Source organism: Giraffa tippelskirchi, chromosome 2 (assembly GCF_054371585.1).
Source record: "Giraffa tippelskirchi isolate mGirTip1 chromosome 2, T2T-mGirTip1v1.2.pri, whole genome shotgun sequence".
In the NCBI taxonomy this organism is placed as follows: Eukaryota; Metazoa; Chordata; class Mammalia; order Artiodactyla; family Giraffidae; genus Giraffa; species Giraffa tippelskirchi.
Window position 1 is genome coordinate 76,107,881 of NC_137276.1, and position 20,926 is coordinate 76,128,806.

The 20,926-nt window shown below is 37.8% G+C and overlaps 1 long non-coding RNA gene across 1 annotated transcript in view; it reads right to left on the reverse strand.

The window, feature by feature from the left end:
• Positions 1 to 20,926, reverse strand: part of LOC145537972 (uncharacterized) — a 169,396-nt gene that overhangs the window by 111,423 nt on the left and 37,047 nt on the right. The window contains exon 2 of the long non-coding RNA XR_014076543.1: positions 11,110 to 11,199. This is a non-coding gene — a long non-coding RNA (uncharacterized LOC145537972). The remainder of the gene's footprint in view (positions 1 to 11,109; positions 11,200 to 20,926) is intronic.

The window sequence follows — 20,926 nt, forward strand, 5'->3', positions numbered from 1 at the left end:
TAAAAATTTTAAACCCTGTCAATTATTGGAAGCTCTGACTACATTTGATTGGAGTCCAAAACAAGTACTAGCAAAAATATAGGTACAGAATCTCTCAGCTACAACACTCAGCACAATGGATCTTTCTGGAGCAATAGAAGAGCTAACTCTGTCTGTGGCTCTTGGTAACATCCAGAGAGCCAACAGTCCACAGGTTATTGTTCCTCTCTATCCCCCAACAAAGGACCAAGTCCAAAATGTGTAAGGGATTTGCTTTGTTTTTCTGACTACAGGACCATAGCTGTGCACAGCGGCTGGAGTGAGTCCAAGCATCATGCTGGAAGGGGATGGGCTGTGTATTTCATTTTTATAGACCAAATGGCTTCTCAATAATTTGCCATCTGTATGATGGAGAAAAGTACCAATAAAATGTGACTGTAAATCTCCACCTTCTTCCAGGACCAAGGAAACAACTAAAGAAAGCTAAAATGGAAATGACAACACAGTTTTGTGAGCTAAAAATGTATGCTTTTCAAAATCAACTGCTGCCCCCATTTCTTGAACCAAATGTCCTTGAAGATGCCTAATTTGAAAAGCAGAGGAAATCAGATTTGGAGGTGGGAGAGAGAGAGAAGAAATGAACATATCTAGGAAGTCTATTCAGTGAAATCTTCCTGAAGTACAGTTTTTGATAAGAGTTTCCCATGAAATATTTTATCTGTTACTTTCTGTTAATACACAGAACTACATCACTGTAATATCATCCCAAGAAGAGTTCTCATAAAGAAAAGAAATCATGCACATGAGGAAGAGGAGGAGGAGGAGGAGGGAGCTCATAATACTAAGGATTGTAAGAAATAAAACTCAAATAAAAAAGTTTTTGAAAAGAAAACTAAGACTTCCTAGGTGGCTCAGTGGTAAAGAATCTGCCTGTGAAACAGGAGACACAGGTTCTATTGCTGGGTCGGCAAGATCCTCTGGAAAAGGAAATGGCCACCCACTCTTGTATTCTTTCCTGGAGAATCGCATGGACAGAGGACCCTGGTGGGCTACACTCCTTGGGGCCACGAAAGAGTCAGACATGACTTAGCAACTAAACAGCAGCAGCAAAACCTATCATTGAATCGATTTTACCACAATCAATTTCTGAGTTTGCTCCCATTTACTCATTTATGGCATTTTGCCCCTAAGAGGATATTTTTATTACTTTTTTCCCTTTTTCAGCAAAACTTTGTGACACTAGGTTCTCTGAGATGCATCCTCAACAGTTTTAAAAGGTGAGCACAGCTTTGGCCTCTGAGCAGGCTCCATACTGCTCCCTGCAAATACAGGAACCCATAAGAATACCAGCCTGCAATGGACAACCATTTCTATCTCACCAATGCCCCAACCAAGGTTAATGGATATAGGAGGCTATTAATATTTATAGAACAGCCACAAAAGCTACTATTTATACAGGGTTTACTGTGGTGCTAGGCACTATTGCAAGCATATTAATTCTCAAAAACCCTACAGAGCAGGTACTATTTACTACCCCATTTTACAGATGAAGAAAGTGAGACAAAAATTTTAGTAACTTGACTAAGGCCATACAGTTAGTAAGCACTGTAATTATGACTTAATTCTAATAGCAATGCAATGGGGTACAAAGAATATTCCCAACATTTTGGACAAGGAATGTAAGTCTCAAAGAAGTCAAGTGACTACCCAAATTTACACAATTTTAAGCAGCAAAGTTCAGAATCAAACACAGGCCAGTCAGTGCTATTTCCCCTTCTTTTGCAGGCCAACAACACAGCTTTAGGAGCATTTAAATCCTTTACAAAACGTATTGCTTTGGTTCTTTTTGACATAGAGAAAATAAAAGACCATTCATTCAGACAGAACAAAGGGAATCTAGAAATAATGCTCTCAGGAAATAAAAATGTTCTCTAGATATCTTGCTCTTCCCATACACAGAAGAATAATAGAGAAGACTAATGTGCTTGATTGCTTCAGGTTTCACTGGCAAGAGTAAACAAGTTTGAAGAGTTGTACACACTCAAAATATCAACAGCTTAGAAAAGCAGTCAAAAGTACATATCAATGTCCTGGCAAGAACAAAGGAATTTCACCTTACTTCACTTAAAGTTAAGGGTGAGACATATTGGCTCTTTATTTCTAATAAATGAACTATTTACTCTGGCAAATACTGGAGTAGAACTTGCTTTCCAAATAATGTAATTTGTAAAAAAAAATTAAAAAATGCACTCATCCCTGAATAATAAGGACATTTGCACTGCCTTCGAGTGTCTCTATAATGTTAGAGAACAACATTTTTGGCAGAATAGTTTTTAGGCCTAAAGTTAGTTAAACTAGTGCTGAAACAAAGAACTTACCCTTGACAGTTTATTGTGAAGCAGTCAAATGTTGCTGTCAGCACCTCTCCAGTTTACCTACCTCCCCTGCCTCCAGGTGTTTTCCTAGGACTAATGTACTGTTCCAAGGATGTTCACCATCAAAACTACCCCAAAACTACCAACACTGCCTCCCTGCAGACACTAGTGTGGCGCTCTTTTGTTGTTCAACAAAGACTCACTTTTTTTCCTTAAGTAGAGAGAATGTTAAGATATGTTTTTGAGAGGTGTGAACTGGATGAGTGGAATATATTGCTAAATATCTCCCCAATAACCATTTGTTCTCTCTGTATTTTAAAGAACCTGCCTGCCAATGTAGGAGACATAAGAGACATGGGTTTGATCCATGGGTCTGGAAGATCCCCTGGAGGAGAACATGGCAACCCACTCCAGTATACTTGCCTGGAGAATTCCATGGAGAGAGGAGCCTGGCCAGCTACAGTCCATAGAGTCACAAAGAGCTGGACACAAATGAAGCAACTTAGCATGCATGCATACCCAGCTATATGAATTACAGAGCAGTGTTCCTTTCACTTCACCATGGTCATATCACTGAGCAAAGTACTGGCAGATGAGATAGATATGAGCAAGAGTGATGTATGCAACTTCTTAAAACATCTTCACTTCTTAAAATAAGTCACTTGGTTTCCATTCCATTTTCCCCCTCCATGGGTGCCAGTTTCAAATACATGGATGAGGGTAAAACGCCAGGGAATGGGGGAACAATAAAATAGCAGGAATTTGGGTCCCTGGGTGTCCTCAATGAACAACTGCCTACAAACCTGGGACCATAAGTCTATCATTGCATCACTGAGAAAGGGAAAGAAACATTAATTCTGATCGAGCACCTGTCATTTTGACTCTATAGCCAAACCAATATTCTAAGCAGTATGGGCAAAAGAGAAAGTAAAAGGCCTCTTCAGAAGTGACATACCACATGGAGAAAACTCCTCTGCCCATTTTTTTAATCTATAAAAATGAATAATAATACCTGTCTTTCAACGTTATAGGATTAAATAATGTATGCAATCTATTAAGTACACATCTTAAAGGTTTCAACCAATGAGAGTTTAAAAAAGTAGAATCTTCTCATTTGAAATATTCAACGTGCTTTCCCTCCCATATACACAAGTGCAAAATATCTTTATCAGAGGATTCTGGGAAGATGGCAGAGTAGGAAGCATCAGAAATGTCTCCCCACCTAGACAACAATTGTGCTGGTAGAATTTGTCTCGTGTAACAATTTTGGAACTCTGGAGCCTATTGAAGGCTTGTAATTTCTAGGGGAAGGCTTAATCTGCAAATTGTGGTTAATTTTGGTCGATTTTAGCTGATAGCACAGGAGCAGCTACCCATGCCCCATCCCCATGGCAGGGAGCCATGCACACGTTCCTAGAACGGTTGCACATAGCTTTCAGGAGTCAGGGTGGACATAAAGGACCCTGCTCTCCAACTATCAGGGATCTGTGCACTAAACACTGACCTCTGTTTCAGATCACAGAAAAGCAGACAAAGAGGCAAGTGAGCATTGTTGTACCTCTCTCCATTATTGCAAGACTTTCCCCATCAAGAGGAAGGGACTGCCAGAGAATTTAAAGGGCTGGCACACTTTCTCCTCTTTTTTTTTTCTCTCTTTTTGGAGGCAGAGATTAAAGACAAGAACATTCAAAAGCACCTCCATATGTGGGGAAAATTAAAAGTGATTGCATGTGCCTAGCAAAATGTACAAGCTCAGAAAGACCTTAAGAAAACTTAAGTTTACACTATGGACTGATCCTTGGCACAAATACAGTCCACAGCAAACAATGAGAAAAATAATAACAAAAACAGCAAGCTCTGGGGAAGAGGGTGAATCTGATTTCCAAAGTCACCACATTATTAGATTCCAATGTCCAGCTTTCCACCAAAAATAAAAACTCACAAGGCATACCAAAAAAAAAAAAAAAAGGAAGTATGGCCCATTTAAAGGAAAAATAAAAATCAACAGAAACTCCCCCTCAAAAAGACTTGGCAACTGATCTACTAGACAAAAATTTTAAAAGCATGGTCTTAAGGGCTTCCCTGGTAGTATAGCTGGTAAAGAACCCAGGAAACCTCCCCCTGCAAATGCAAGAGACCTGGGTTCAATCCCTGGGTTGGGAAGATCCCCTGGAGGAGGGCATGGCAACCTACTCCAGTATTCTTGCCTGGAGAATCCCCACGGACAGAGGAGCCTAGTGGGCCACAGTCCCCAGGGTCACAAACAGTCAGACGTGACTGAACAACTAAGCAAAGCAAAGATGCTTAAACAGCTAAAGGAAGATATGGAGAAAGTCAAGAAAATGATGTATATGAATGATGTAAATGATTAAAAAGAATAAAATGGAAATATTAATAAAGAGAAAAACCTAAGAAAAAATGAAAAAGAAATTCTGCAGTTCAAAAGTATAATAACTAAAATAAAATTTTTAAAAAATAGAGGAATTCAAAGGTAGATCTGAGCAGGCAGAGGAAAGAATCAGTAAACTTAAAGATATATATTACATTATATATAATGTAGACGTGACCACAGAAACAGTAAGGTTTGAAGAAAAGCAAACAGAGCCCAAGCGACCTTCTGGACATCACCAACAAAACAACATATACATTGTGTGAGAGCCAAAAGACACACAGAAAAGCAGAAAGAATGTTTGAAAAACTAACATCTGAAAGTTTCCCAAATTTGATTAAGTGAATGAATATAAACATCCAAGAAGCTTAATTAACTCCAAGTAAGATGAACTCAAAGAGAGTCTTACCGATACACGTTATAATCGAATGTTAGAGAAACAGGGAGAATGTTTAAATTAGCAAGAGAAGCAACACATCACATACAAGGGATCCTCTAAACGGCTATGAGCAGATTTATTATTACAAACTTTGGAGGAAGTTTGTGAGCTGACACAGGAAGCTGTGAGCTGACACATTCAAAGTACTTTAAAAAAGATGTCAACCAAGAATCCTGTATCTGGAAAAACTACCCTTCAGAAAGTGAAGGAGAAATTAATACTTCCACAGATAAACACAAACTGAGGGTGTTTGTTATCACCAGACCTCCCCAATAAGATATGCTTAAGGGACTCCTACAAAGTAAAATGAAGAGACAGTAGATAGTAACCTGAAACAGTATGAAAAAATAAAGATCTCAAAAAGAGTAAATACACGGGTAACTATAAAACCTGGTATTATCATAACTTTGGTTTGTAATCCACATTTTACTTTCTACATCATTTAAGAGACTGATGCATTTACAAGAATTACCAGTTTGTTTTCAGGCACACATGAATTAAGATGTAATTTTGTGACATCAACAACTAAATGAGGTCAGGGCATGAGCTATGAAAGAATAGAGATTTTATATGTCATTAAAGTTAAGCTGGTATAAATTCAAACTGGAGTGTTATAACATTAGGATGTTAAATGGAATCTCAGGGTAACCAGAGAGAAATTAACTAGAAAAATGGGAAAGAAATTTCACTACAAATCAACCAACAGTAACCACAAAGAAAATAACTAGAGAAATGGGAAAGGAATTTAACTACAAAACAAAACAAAAATAAAAATGATGACAGTAATGAAGGAAATAAGGGACAAAAGCTATATAAAACATGAAAGTGACAGAAATCCTTCTTTATAATTACATTAAATGTAAACATTTTAAACTCTATGCAAGGACAGATTGGCAGAATGAATAAAAACACATAATCTGACTATATACTGTCTAAAACAAATTCATTTTACAGCTAAAGACTCAAATATACTGAAAGTGAAAAGATAGTCCATGAAACAGTGGACAGAAGGAGTCATTACACTAATATTTGACAAAACATACTTTAAATCAAAAAAGGTTACATGAGACAAAGTAGGACACTATATATTATTAAAAGGTTCAACACAGCAAGAAGACATAACAATTATCAACATTTAACACCTAACAACAGATAATCAAATTATATGAAGCAAAAACTGACAGAACTAAAGGGGTACACAGTTCCACAATATTAATAATAGACTTCAACACTCCAATCTGAGTAATAAATACAACCGAACAGAAGAAAATAGATAACACAAAAACCAACATGATCTGACATACAATTAAAGATCCTGCACATTGAAACTAAAGAGTCCAAGTAACACAATCAAGACCTGGTGCAGCCAAAGAAATAAAAATAAATATTTTTAAAGAGGAAAAAAAAAAATCTAACTTAAGAAACTAGAAAGAGAGGCTTCCCTGGTGGCTTAGTGGTAAAGAATCTGCCTGCCAGCGGAGGAGACAAGGGTTTGATCCCAGGTCCGGGAATATCCCACATGCCACGAAGCAACTAACACCGTACGCCAAAACCACTGAGCCTGTGCTCTAGAGCCTGGGAGCCACAACTACAGAAATCCATGTACCCTAGAGATTGTGCTCTGCAACAAGAGAAGCTACTGATATGAGAAGACTGTGCACTACAACCAGAGAGAAGCCTAACTCCCTGCAACTAAAGAAAAGCCTATGCAGCAATGAAGACACAGCACAGACAAAAATAAAATAAATAAAACTTTAAAGAAAGGAAGAAACTAGGAAATGAAGAACAAACTAAAGCCAAAGGTAGTCAGTTCAGTTCAGTAGCTCAGTCACGGCCAACTCTTTGCAACCCCATGGATTACAGCATGCCAGGTCTCTCTGTCCATCACAAACTCCATCAGCTTGCTCAAACTCATGTCCATCCAACCATTTCATCCTCTGTCATCACCTCTCCTCCTGCGTTCAATCTTTCCCAGCATCAGGGTCTTTTCCAATGAGTCAGTTCTTCACATCAGGTGGCCAAAGTATTGGAACTTCAGCTTCAGCATCAGTCCTTCCAATGAATATTCAAGACTGATTTCTTTTAGAATAGATTTGTTTGATCTCCTTGTAGTCCAAGGGATGCTCAAGCATTTTCTCCAACACCACAGTTCAAAAGCATCAATTCTTCAGTGCTCAGATTTCTTTATGGTCCAACTCTCACATCCATTACATGACTACTGGAAAAACCATAGCTTTGACTAGACAGACTTTGTCAGCAAAGTAATGTCTTGTTTTGCAATATGCTGTCTAGGTTGATCATAGATTTTCTTTCAAGGAGCAAGTGTCTTTTAATTTCATGGCTGCAGTTGCCACCTGCAGTGATTGTGGAGCCCAAAAATATAAAGTCTGTCACTGCTTCCATTGTTTCCCATCTATTTGCCATGAAGTGATAGGACTGGATGCCATGATCTTCGTTTTTTGAATGTTGAGTTTTAAGCCAACTTTTTCACTCTCCTCTTTCACTTTCATCAAGAGGCTCTTTAGTTCCTCTTCGCTTTCTGCCATAAGTGTTGTGTCATCTGCATATCTAAGGTTATTGATATTTCTCCCGTCAATCTTGATTCCAGCTTGTGCTTCATCCAGCCTGGCATTTTGCATGATGTACTCTAGATAGATGGAGAAGTAAACGGCAACCCACTCCAGTATTCTTGCCTGGAAAATTCCATAGACAGAGGAGCCTGGCAGGCTACAGTCCGTGGGGTCACAAAGAGTTGGACACGACTGAGCATGCATGCGCGCACACACACACTCTGCATAGAAGTTAAATAAGGGTGACAACATACAGCCTTGACATATTCCCTTCCAAATTTGGAACCAGTCCTTTGTTCCATGTCAGGTTCTAACTGTTGCTGTTGACCTGCATACAGATTTCTCAGGAGGCAGGTAAGGTGGTCTGGCATTCCCATCTCTTTAAGAATTTTCCAGTTTGCTGTGATCCACACAGTAAAAGACTTTTGCACAGTCAATAAAGCAGAAGTAGATGTTTTTCTGGAACTCTCTTGCTTTCTCTGTGATTCAACGGATGTTGGCAATTTGATCTCTGGTTCCTCTGCCTTTTCTAAATCCAGCTTGAACATCTGGAAGTATTCGGTTCATGTATTGTTGAAGCCTCGCTTGAAGAATTTTGAGCATTACTTTTCTAGCGTGTGAGATGACTGCAATTGTGCGATAGTTTGAGCATTCTTTGGCATTGCCTTTCTTTGGGATTGGAATGAAAAGGAAATAAAGATTAGAGCAGAGATAAATGAAATACAGAAGGAAATATACAGAAAATCATCGAGAATCAAAAGTATGTTCTTTGAAAAGACCAACAAAATCGATAAACTTGTAACCAGATGGAATAAGAAAAAGAGAAGACTCAAATGTTTACAATCAGAAACAAAAGTGAGGACATTATCATCAATTCTACAGAAATAAAGAGGATAATATAATAAAGTGCTATGAACAACTGTATGCCAACAAATTAGATAACACAGAAGAAATGGACAAATTCCTGATATACATAAAAACCTATCAAGAATAAACCACAAAGAAATAGAAAATCTGGACTGACCAATAACTAGTAAGGAGATTGAGTCAATATTCAAAAATCTCCCAACAACAACAAAATACCCTGAACCTGATTGGCTTCACCGGTGAAGCCAAACATTTAAAGAAGAACTAACAAACATTTAAAGAACTAATATCAAGCCTTCTCAAACTTTCCAAAATAAAAAAGAAAGAACATTCCCCAACTTACTTTGATACCAAAGCCAGACAAAGACACTATAAAAATGACAACAATAAATATAAATATATATATACTAATTTCCCTTATGAACACTGAGGTAAAAATGCTCAGTAAAATACTGGCAAATAAAATTCAGCAGCATGTTTAAGGGGTTATATACCATGATCAGGGCTTCCCTGGTGGCTCAGTGGTAAAGAATCTGCCTGCCAATGCAGGAGATGCCAGTTCAATTTCGAGATAGGGAAGATCTCCTGGAGAGGAAATGGCAACTCACTTAGGTATTCTTGCCTGCAAAACACTATGGAGAGAGGAGCCTGGGTGTCTGCAGTCCATAAGGGTTGCAACTGAGCAACTAAACAACAATATACCATGATTAAGTGAGATGTATTCCTGGAATGCAAAAATGCTTCAGCAAACAAAACTCAATGTAATATACCACATTAACAGAGTAGATGAAAAAACTACTGCTCATGATGCTTAATAGCACCAAAACAAACAACCCAATCAACAAAGGGGCAGAAGACCTAACTAGACATTTCTCCAAAGAAGACATATGGATGGCCAAAAAACACATGAAAAGATGCTCAAAATCACTAATTTTCAGCAAAATGCAAATCAAAACTACGATGAGGTATCACCTCACACCAGTCAAAATGGCTATCATCAAAAAATCTACAAACAAATGCTGGAGAGAGTATGGAGAGAAGGGAACCCTCCTACATTGTTGGTAGGAATGTAAATTGTTGGTACAGCCACTATGGAGAACAGTATGGAGTTTCCTTTAAAAAAACTACAAATAGAGCTACAATATGATCCAACAATTGTATTCCTGGGCATGTATCTGGAGAAAACCACGATCTGAAAAAATACATGCACTCCAATTTTCACAGCACCACTATTTACAATAGCTAAGACATGGAGGCAACTTAAATATTCACCAACTGATGAATGGATAAAGAAGTACAGTGGAATATTACTAAGCCATAAAAAAGAATAAAATAATGTCATCTGCAGCAAAATGGACAGATCTAGAGATTACCATACTAAGTGAAGAAAGTTGAACAGAGAAAGAAAAATATCATATGATATTACTTACACACGGAATCTAAAAAAAAAAAAAAAAAGCTACAAATGATCTTAATTTACAAAACAGAAAAAAAACTCAGAGACTTTGAAAACAAACTTATGGTTACCAAAGTGGAAAGACTGGGGAGAGGAATAAATTAAAAAGTTGGGATTAACAGATACACAGTACTATATATAAAACAAAAAATCAACATGGACCTATTGTATAGCACTAGGAACTCTACTCAATATTCTGTATTGATCTATATGGGAAAATAATCTGAAAAAGAATGGATAAATATGTATGTATAACTGAATCACTGCTGTATACTTGAAATGAACACAACACTGTAAATCAACTATACTCCAATAAAAAAATATAAATTATATTTAAAAAAAAAATTCAAGGATTTTCTTGGCAGTCCAATGGTTACGACTTTGCACTTCTACTGCAGGAAGCATAGGTTTGATCCCTAGTCAGGGAACTAAGTTCCTGAACACCATGTGGTGTGGCCAAAAATAAATAACTTTTTAAAACACTAAAAAAAATTAGGAATAGAAACAACCTCAACATAGGAAAAACCATATTTGACTAACAACAAAAGGTCAGAAAGAGAAATGAAGTGAATAATCCCATTTATCACTGCAACAAAAACAATAAAATACTTAGGAATAAATCTACATAAGGAGGCAAAAGACTTATATGCAGAAAACTATAAGATACCAATAAAAGAAATCAAAGAAGGCAGAGATGGCGAGATATACTCATGTTCTTAGATTAGAAGAATCAATATTGTGAAAATGACGGTACTACCTAAAGCAATATACAGAATCACTGCAATCCCTACCAAATTACCAACGGCATTTTTCACAGAGCTAGAATAGAGAATTTTATAATTTGTATGGAAACACAAAAGGGCCTGAATACCCAAAGCCATCTTGAGAAAGAAAAATGGAGCTGGGAGAAGCAATCTTCCTGACTTCAGATTACTCTACAATGCTACAGTAATCAAGACAGTATGGTTCTTCCATAAAAACAGAATTATAGATCAGTCGAACAAGAGAAAAAGCCCAGAGATAAACCCACCTACCTTTGGGCTCCTTATCTTTGTCAAAGGAGGCAAGAATATACAGTGGAGAAGATAGTCTCTTCAGTAAGTGGTTCTGGGAAAACTGGACACCTATGTGCAAAAGAGCAAACTTAGAACACTTCCTACCATCATACACAAAAATAAACTCAACATGGATTAAAGACCTGAATGTAAGTCCAGACAGTATTAAACTCTTAGATCCTGCTATAATTTATGTCAATATCCTGCCTATGTTTTCCTCTCTTCTGAGCCACCTCCAACAATAATGAAAATAAAAATAAAACTTAACAAATGGGACCTAAATTTAAGTTTAATTAAACATAAAAGCTTTTGCACAGCAAAGAAAACCATAAAAAAGATGAAAAGACAACCCTTGGAATGGAAGAAAATATCTGGATATGAAGCAACTGACAAAGGATTAATCTTCAAAACAAGCAAACTGTCCATGCAGCTCAATTAAAACAAAAATCCAATAAAAAAAAAAATTGGCCACAAGGGAAGTCCCAAAAAATGGGCAGAAGACCTAAAAGGTATTTCTCAGCAGGAGACAGATGGTCAACAAACACATGAAAAGATGCTCAACATCATTCATTATTACAGAAATGCAAATAAAAACTACAATGAGGTATCACCTCACATCGGTCACAATGACCATCATCAAAAAGTCCTCAAACAAATGCTGGAGATGGTGTGGAGAAAAGGGAATCCCTTACACTGTCGGTTGGCATATAAATTGATATAGCCACTATGGAGAATAGTATCACTTCAGTTCAGTTGCTCAGTCATGTTGGACTCTTTGTGACCCCATGGACTGCAGCACGCCAGGTCTCCCTGTCCATCACCAACTCCCGGAGTTTACTTAAATTCATGTCCATTGAGTCAGTGATGTCATCCAACCATCTCATCCTCTGTCAACCCCTACTCCTCCTGTCTTCAATCTTTCCCAGCATCAGGGTCTTTTTAAATGAGTGAGATCTTCACATCAAAGAATACTTTGGCCAATAAACCTTGACCAAAGTATTGGAGTTTCAGCTTCAGCATCAGTCCTTCCAATGAATATTCAGAACTGATTTCTTTTAGGATGGACTGGTTGGATCTCTTTGCAGTCCAAGGGACTCTCAAGAGTCTTCTCCAACACCACAATTCAAAAGCATCAATTCTTTGGCTCTCCGCTTTCTTCACAGTCCAACTCTCACATCCATACATGACTACTGGAAAAACCATAGCCTTGACTAGATGGACCTTTGCCAGCAAAGTAATGTCTCTGCTTTTTAATAAGCTGTCTAGGTTGGTCATAACTTTTCTTCCAAGGAACAAGTGTCTTTTAATTTCTTGGCTTCAGTCACCATGTGCAGTGATTTGGGAGCCCAAGAATATAAAGTCTGTCACTGTTTCCACTGTTTCCCCATCTGTCATGAAGTGATAAGACCAGATGGCATGATCTTAGTTTTCTGAATGTTGAGTTTTAAGCCAACATTTTCACTCTCTTCTTTCACTTTCATCAAGAGGCTTTTTCGTTTTTCTTCACTTTCTGCCATAAGGGTGGTGTCCTCTGCATATCTGAGGTTATTGATATTTCTCCCAGCAATCTTGATTCCAGCTTGTGTTTCTTCCACCCTAGCGTTTCTCATGATGTACTCTGCATATAAGTTAAATAAGCAGGGTGACAATATACAGCCTTGACATACTCTTTTTCCTATTTGGAACCAGTCTGTTGTTCCATGTCCAGTTCTAACTGTTGCTTCCTGACCTGGATACAGATTTCTCAAGAGGCAGGTCAGGTGGTCTGGCATTCCCATCTCTTTCAGAATTTTCCACAGTTTATTGTGATCCACACAGTCAAAGGCTTTGGCATAGTCCATAAAGCAGAAATAGATGTTTTTCTGGAACTCTCTTGCTTTTTCAATGATCCAGCAGATGTTGACAATTTGATCTCTGGTTCCTCTGCCTTTTTGAAAACCAGCTTGAACATCTGGAAGTTCACAGTTCATGTATTGCTGAAGCCTGGCTTGGAGAATTTTGAGCATTACTTAACTAGCGTGTGAGATGAGTGCAATTGTACGGTAGTTTGAGCATTCTTTGGCATTGTCTTTCTTTGGGATTGGGATGAAAACTGACCTTTTCCAGTCCTGTGGCCACTGCTGAGTTTTCCAAATTTCATGCAAAGATGGGCACAATAAAGGACAGGAATGGTATGGACCTAAAAGAAGTGGAAGATATTAAGAAGAGGTGGCAAGAATACACAGAAGGACTGTACAAAAAAGATCTTCACGACCCAGATAATCACGATGGTATGATCACTCACCTAGAGCCAGACATCCTAAAATGTGAAGTCAAGTGGGCCTTGAAGCATCATTATGAACAAAGCTAGTGGAGGTGATGGAATGCCAGTTGAGCTACTTTAAATCCTAAAAGATGATGCTTTGAAAGTGCTGCACTCGATATGCCAGCAAATTTGGAAAACTCAGCAGTGGCCACAGGACTGTAAAGCATTAGTTTTCATTCCAATTCCAAAGAAAGGCAATGCCAAAGAATGCTCAAAGTATCATACAATTGCACTCATCTCACACGCTAGCAAAATAATGCTCACAATTCTCAAAGCCAGGCCTCAACAATACATGAACCGTGAACTTCCGGATGTTCAAGCTGGATTTAGAAAAGGCAGAGGAACCAGAGATCAAATTCTCAACATCCACTGGATCATCGAAAAAACAAGAGAGTTCCAGAAAAACATCTACTTCTGTTTTATTGATTATGCCAAAGCCTTTGACTGTGTGGATCACAACAAACTATGGAAAATTTTTAGAGATAGGAGAATAGTATGGAGGTTCCTTAAGAAACTAAAAATAGAACTACCATATGACCCAGCAATTCTACTCTTTGGTAGATATCCAGAGAAAATCATTATTCAAAAAGACACATGTGCCCCAGTGTTCACTACAGCACTATTTACAATAGTCAGAAAATAGAAGCAACCTAAATGGCCATCAAGAGATGAATGGATAAAGAATATGTGGTGTATGTATGCAATGAAACATTATTCAGTCATAAAAAAAAAAACCACAAAATTGGGTCATTTGAAGAGATGTGAATGAACCGAGAGACTGTCATACAGAGTGAAGAAAGTTAGGAAGAGAAAAACAAATATCATATATTAATGCATACCTGTGGAATCTAAAAAAATAGTATAGATGATCTTATTTGCAAAACAGAATTAGAGACACAGAGGTAGAGAACAAATGTATGGACACCAAGCGGGGAAAGAAGGGGTTGGATGAATTGGGAGATTGGCACTGATATACTTGCGCTGTTGACAGGGTGCATAAAATATATAACTAACAAGAGCCTACTGTATAGCTCAGGGAACCATATTCAGTGCTCTATGGTGGCCTAAATGGGAAGGAAATCCAAAAGAGAGGGGATGTATGTATATATACAGCTTATGTATAACTGTACAATAGAAACATAATATTGCAAAGCAACTATACTCCAATAAAGACTTTTCTAAAAACATATTTGAAGAACCCACAACAAGCATCATACTCAATGGGAAAAGAATGAAAGCTTTTCCTCTAATATCAGTAAAACTTTAAGTCCTACTTCAGCCACTTGTATTAAACATAGTACTAGACGTTCTAGGCAGAGAAATTAGGCAAAAAATAGAGAGGCATTCAAATTGGAAAATAAGAAGTAAAATGACCTCTGTTCACAGATGATATGATCTTATATGTTAAACAAAACCCTAAGGATTTCACAAAAAAATTCTAAGAACTAGTAAATGAATTCAGCAAAGTAGCAGAAAATAAAGCCAACACATAAGTCAGTTGCATTTCTATACACTAAGAATGAAAGAATCTGAAAATGAAACAACATAATAATTCCACTATCAAAGCATCAAAAAGAACAAAATACTTGGGAACTAACTCAGCCAAAGACATTAAAAATTTGAACAATGGAAACTACAAAATGTTTCTGAAATAAATTAAACAAGACAAAAATAAATGAAAATGTGTCACATATCCAGGTATTGGAAGACTTAACATTGTTAAGATGTCAGTAATAGGCAAAGCAGGGACATCCATGGTAGTACAGTGGATAAGCATCTGCCTGCCAATGCAAGGGACATGAGTTCAATCCCTGGTCTGGTATGATTCCATATGACATGGGCAACTAAAGCCTGTTCAACACAACCATTGAAACCCATATGCCATACAGCCTGCAGACCACAACTACTGACCCCGTGTGCTGCAACTCCTGAAGTCCAACTGCCTAGAACCTGTGCTCCGAGAAGCCTATGCAACACAAGGAAGAGTAGTCCCCGCTCACCAAAACTAGAGAAAACCAGCATGTAGCAACGAAGACTCAGTACAACCAAAAAGTAAATGAAATAACAACCAAAGCAATCTTTAGGTTCAATACAATCCCTATCAAAATCTCATCAAGTGAAATGGTGGTCTGGATGAATCACAAGCTAGAATCGATACTGCCAGGAAAATAAACAACTTCAAATATGCAGATGATATACCACTTTAATGGCAGAAAGTGAAGAGGAAATACAGAGCCTCTTGATGAGGGTGAAAAAGCTGGCTTGAAACTCAATATTAAAAAAATTAAGATCATGGCATCTGGTCCCATCACTTCATGGCAAATAATTGGGGGAAAAAGTGGAAATAGTGACAGATTTTATATTCTTGGGCTCGAAAATCACTACAGATGGTGACTGCAGCCATGAAATTAAAAGATGCTTGCTTCTTGGAAGAAAAGCTATGACAAAGCTAGACAGCGTTTAAAAAGCAGTATGTTAGTTGCTCAGTCGTGTCCAACTCTTTGTGACCCCAGGGCCTATAGCCCGCTAGGCTCCTCTGTCCATGGAATTCTCTAAGCAAGAATACTGGAGTGGGTTCCCATTCTCTTCTCTAAGAGATGTTCCTGACCCAGGGATTGAACCCGGGTGTCTTGCATCACAGGCAGATTCTTTATCACTATGCCACCTAAGAGAGATACCACTATGGCGACAAACACCTGTGTAGTCAAAGCTATGGCTTTTCCAATAGTCATGTACGGATGTGAGAGTTGGACCAAAAGGAAGGCTAAGAGGCAAGAATTGATGCTTTCAAACTGTGGTGCTGGAGAAGACTCTTAAAGAGTCCCTTGGACAGCAAGATCAAACCAGTCAATCCTAAAGGACATCAACTCTGAATATTCATTGGAAGGACTGATGCTAAAGCTGAAGCTCCAATACTTTGGCCACCTGAGGTGAAGAACCAACTCACTGGAAAAGACACTGATGCTGGGAAAGATTGAGGGCAGGAGGAGAAGGGGGTGACAGAGAATGAGATGGTTGGATAGCACTACCAATTCAGTGGACATGAGTTTGAGCAAACTCCAAGAGATAGTGAAGAATAAGGAAGCCTGGCATGCTGCCATTCATAGGGTCACACGAGTTGGATACAACTTAGTGACTGAAAAACAAACCAAAATCTCAATTGTATGCTTTTGTTTTTACAAAAATAGAAAAAGCCATCCTAAAATTCGTAAGAATTTCAAGAGACTCCTCATGGCCAAAATGATCAAAAACAAACAAACAAGGCTTGAGGACCTCTTTCTCCTGACTTTACAACTTACTACAAGGCTAAAGTAATCAAAACAGTGTGGTACTAGCATAAAGGCAAATATAATTCCAGAGCTATGGAATAAAGAGCCCAGAAATAAACTCTTATGTATATGATTATATGCTTCCTGACAAGGATGCCAAGACTACTAAATGGGGAAAGGACAATCTTTACAACAAATGGTGATGAAAAAACTGGATAGCCACAAGCCACTTAATGAAGCTGGTCCCTTAATCTAACACCACATACAAAAATTTACTCAAAATGAATCAAAGACTTAAACGTAAGACCGAAGACTATCAAACTCTTAGAAAAAGCTTCATGACACTGGACATGGCAATGATTTCTTGGACATGACACCAAAGGCACTGGCAGCAAAAGGAAAAACAGATAAGTTTATTTAAAAAATTAAAATTTTATGCATCAAAAGACATTAAGAACAGAATAGAAAGGCAACCCACAGAACAAGAGAATGTTTGCAAATTATATATCTGCTAAGGAATTAATTTCCAGAATATATAGAGAACTCCTAAAACTCAACAACAAAAATGATCCCATTTAAAGATAGGCAAAGGCCCTGAACAGACATTTCTCCAAGAAAGATATTAAAAGCGGCCAATAAGAAAAGATATTCAACATCACTAATCATTAGGGAAATTCAAATCAAAATGATAATAGGATAACATCTCACACTGTCAATACTTTTTGGCTACTATCCAAAAACAAACAAACAAAAACAAAACAACAAGTGTTGGGAATTCCCTGGTGGTCCGGTGGTTAGGATTCCATGCTGCCACTTCAGGAGGCCCAGGTTCCATCCTGGTTGGGGAACTAACATCAGGCATGCCACGTGACACAGCCAAAAAAAGCCAAGTGTTGGTGAGGATATGGAGAAACTGGAACTCATCTGTATTCTTAGTGGAAATATAAAATGGTACAGCCACTGTGGAAAACTGTATGAAGATTCCTTTAAAATTAAAAATAGAATTACCATATGACTCGGTAATTCCACTTCTGGGTATATGCCCAGAATAAAAAATTGGGGGACAGGGACTTCCCTGGTGGTCCAGTGGTTAAGACTTTGCCTTCCGATGCAAGGGTTGTAGGTTTGATCTTTGTTTGGAGAGCTAAGATCCCAGATGCCTTGTGGCCAAAAAAAAAAAAGCATAAAACAGAAGCAATATTGTAACAAATTCAATAGAGTTTTTTTAAAAAAAGGGGGGACCAAAAAACACCTTCATCATCCACCCTCTTCTCTTAAATTTCACTGTATTTCTTAAATTTTTCCCAGAGTAAGCAGCAGACAATCCACAAGCTGAATTCAGGCAGGAGACATTTTTAAAAATTAGTCACCAATATAAAATTCAGGAATCTTCAGGTATCTTTTTCTGGATTACAATCCCAAGTTTGGGTGGGAAGTTTTAAAAGATGAACTGGGATATCTTTTCATACAAGATAAGAAAGAAGTTACGAAAGACTACTGAAAGTAGTATCAGATGACTCAGGAGAAACTTGAAGTTCAGACAGATAATGTGTTATGATTTTATCATCAACAAGAAGAACTGCAATGGATTAAAAAATATCAAATATATTTAAATTTATGTGTCCATACTCATAATAAGACAATTAACTGATATCCATGGAAGATGCTTGGGAACCAGCTTACTATTCTGAAAATGTGTAAGTGAAAGATAAACATTCATCCTGAGCAAAGTATACTGTGAAGTAGCAACCAAATAATGGATGAGAATATTCTTTATATAATTATCATAGCTAGTAAGTAAAGAGGTTTATAAACACACACATATTCTCCCTATATATGCATACATATAATCAATATAATAGAAAAATACCATCCTGCAATCTCTAAAAATCTAGTTGAACCAGATATTCAATATGAATGGCTGGTAAAATTATAGAGAGTAATAATCATATTACATGTCTTATGGCATAAGGAAGAAGACAATAACACCTATTTTAGTAGGTCTGCCCAAAACTTTGAGCTCAAGCTTCTATATCTGACTACTGATTTACAGAAAATAAAGAAGAAAGATGAAATTATTAAAAGATATTTCAGGAATATAATCAGCAAAATGCAGACTCTGGGTTTATAGGACAAATATTCCAGTTTCTTTAACAAAGAAATTTCAAGAAGAAAATGCAAAATAGCCATGGAGAATTATCTCCTAACACTCAACAGCATTGGGATAGTACAGACTTTAAGTATCAGAGAAACATATAGTCGAGCTTAGGTTTCCTCACCTGAAAAACAGTAATTTATCTCATAGGGTTGTTGTGATTATTTAGATAATGAACATAAAACACTTACTAGCTCATTGCCTAACTTATGATACCTGCACAATAAACATTTTTATTATCTTCATTAGAAAATATGCTCTGCATGGACAATTAAATAAATGACTGGAATATATCTAATAAAAATACTGAATGTGAACCATTCTTAGATCATGTTGGTCATGTCATTTACAAAATATTTATTGTGCACTGGAGCTGGTGCAGGAGGTATGAGAATGAATAAAATGTGACCGCCACTCTTGCAATTTTGCCTTTTCAAAAAGAAATCATTCATGCTTACAGTGTGTCAAGGCTCACTAACATTCTGATGGGAAGAACTTCTAGTAAGAATGTCCATCAAATGTTGATCTTTCATATAGAACCTGACTGAGGGGTGGATAATGCTCATTGTCATGATAATTTACTCTGCATCACTGAATCATTTCAGAATTACTAACATTCTTACAGACACTGGTACTCTTGCCTGGCTCTTTTCTACTTTTGCTACTCCCGCCTGTTCCTCTTTTCTATCCACAAGGTTTCCTTTCACTCCATATACTTCCTGAGGAGCAAAAGCCTAGGACATACTCATCTGTATGTCTTGGAATAGAAAGAGAATAAATAAACAAGCCTGCCAGAATGTTAAGAGAACAAATACTTCCTCACTGGAGAAGAGACAAGTGACCTACTTAAAGGTGAGATACAAATGACTAATGCAGTACAGACAGTTCCCACCTTATAAACACTCTGCTTACAAATGACCCAGACACACACTACTTCCCTTCCCCAGTCCCAACCCGGCAAGCTGCTATTGCCATGGAAACCTCTAGGGGCAGGAAGGGGGATGAAAACTGAAGATTTTAGAAAATCAGGGGGTTCAAAATAAAAGGGAAGACATTGAGAAAAGAATAGCTTGTCTTCCCAAGCATGAACTCTGTATTATTGCCTGATTTTGTAATTATGGAGGGCCATGATTAGCAGGCAGGACTTCTGAAAAAGACAACCACTTCTAATGGGAGTTTTGGCAATAATAGTCTATTACTTTGAGGCTAACTTTCACTAACGATACGATTCTTAATACCAGTATTTTAATCAGGGACAGAAAGGTGCTATGACTTTGTCAGCCATAATGGTAGTCAGCATCCTAAGCACAGCATGCTCACCACTTCAAAGTACAATTCACGGCCACCACATGTACGAAACCCTAGCCACCATTTGCACATGTAAAACAACAGAAAAGGGGCCCCCTCCCCCTCCCCCCCACCTTATTCTCATTCTTCAGCAAAGACAGATGATATATACCTGGGACAGTCAGTAGCAAAGCCTGACTGCTGAGAAAGGCCAACAGAAGTAGGAAGGAGGAAGGCCAACATACAAAGAAGAAGCTGATCTGAAAGATGGACAATGAAATAGAGACAGAGAGAGAGAAAGGGGCGTGGGGGATTCTGATGAAGTCATTTTAGCTTCTAGAAGTTATTACTTCTTAGTTACATAAGACAGTCTCCTTGTGTGTAACACACTTTGAATTATGTTTTTTGTCCCTTATAAACAAGATCCCTGACTAACACAGCTTCAGTCCCAGACCCACTCACTGGTTTATTTGCTGCTTGTCTTCTCCCTGGTCAATCAGCATGTCTTCACCTGGTTTCCCTGAGTTTTGACCTCTGCCTTAGTGCTTTGTCCCAACGGCAGCTCCAGGAGTGATACTGGCCAGTGTCCCTATTTAATTTCTCTCTCTGGAGTTAGCCTATGAGGGGTAAATGCTATTCTTCTAGGTGCAGCATCCTTTACTAGCTGTGTAATCTGGGCCTTATTTTCCTTCCATGTTGTTAGATACATCTTGAACAGTACCAAACATAATTTCAAATATTTAATAACTTTTGAAAAAAGTGAAGATACACTGTAAGAGT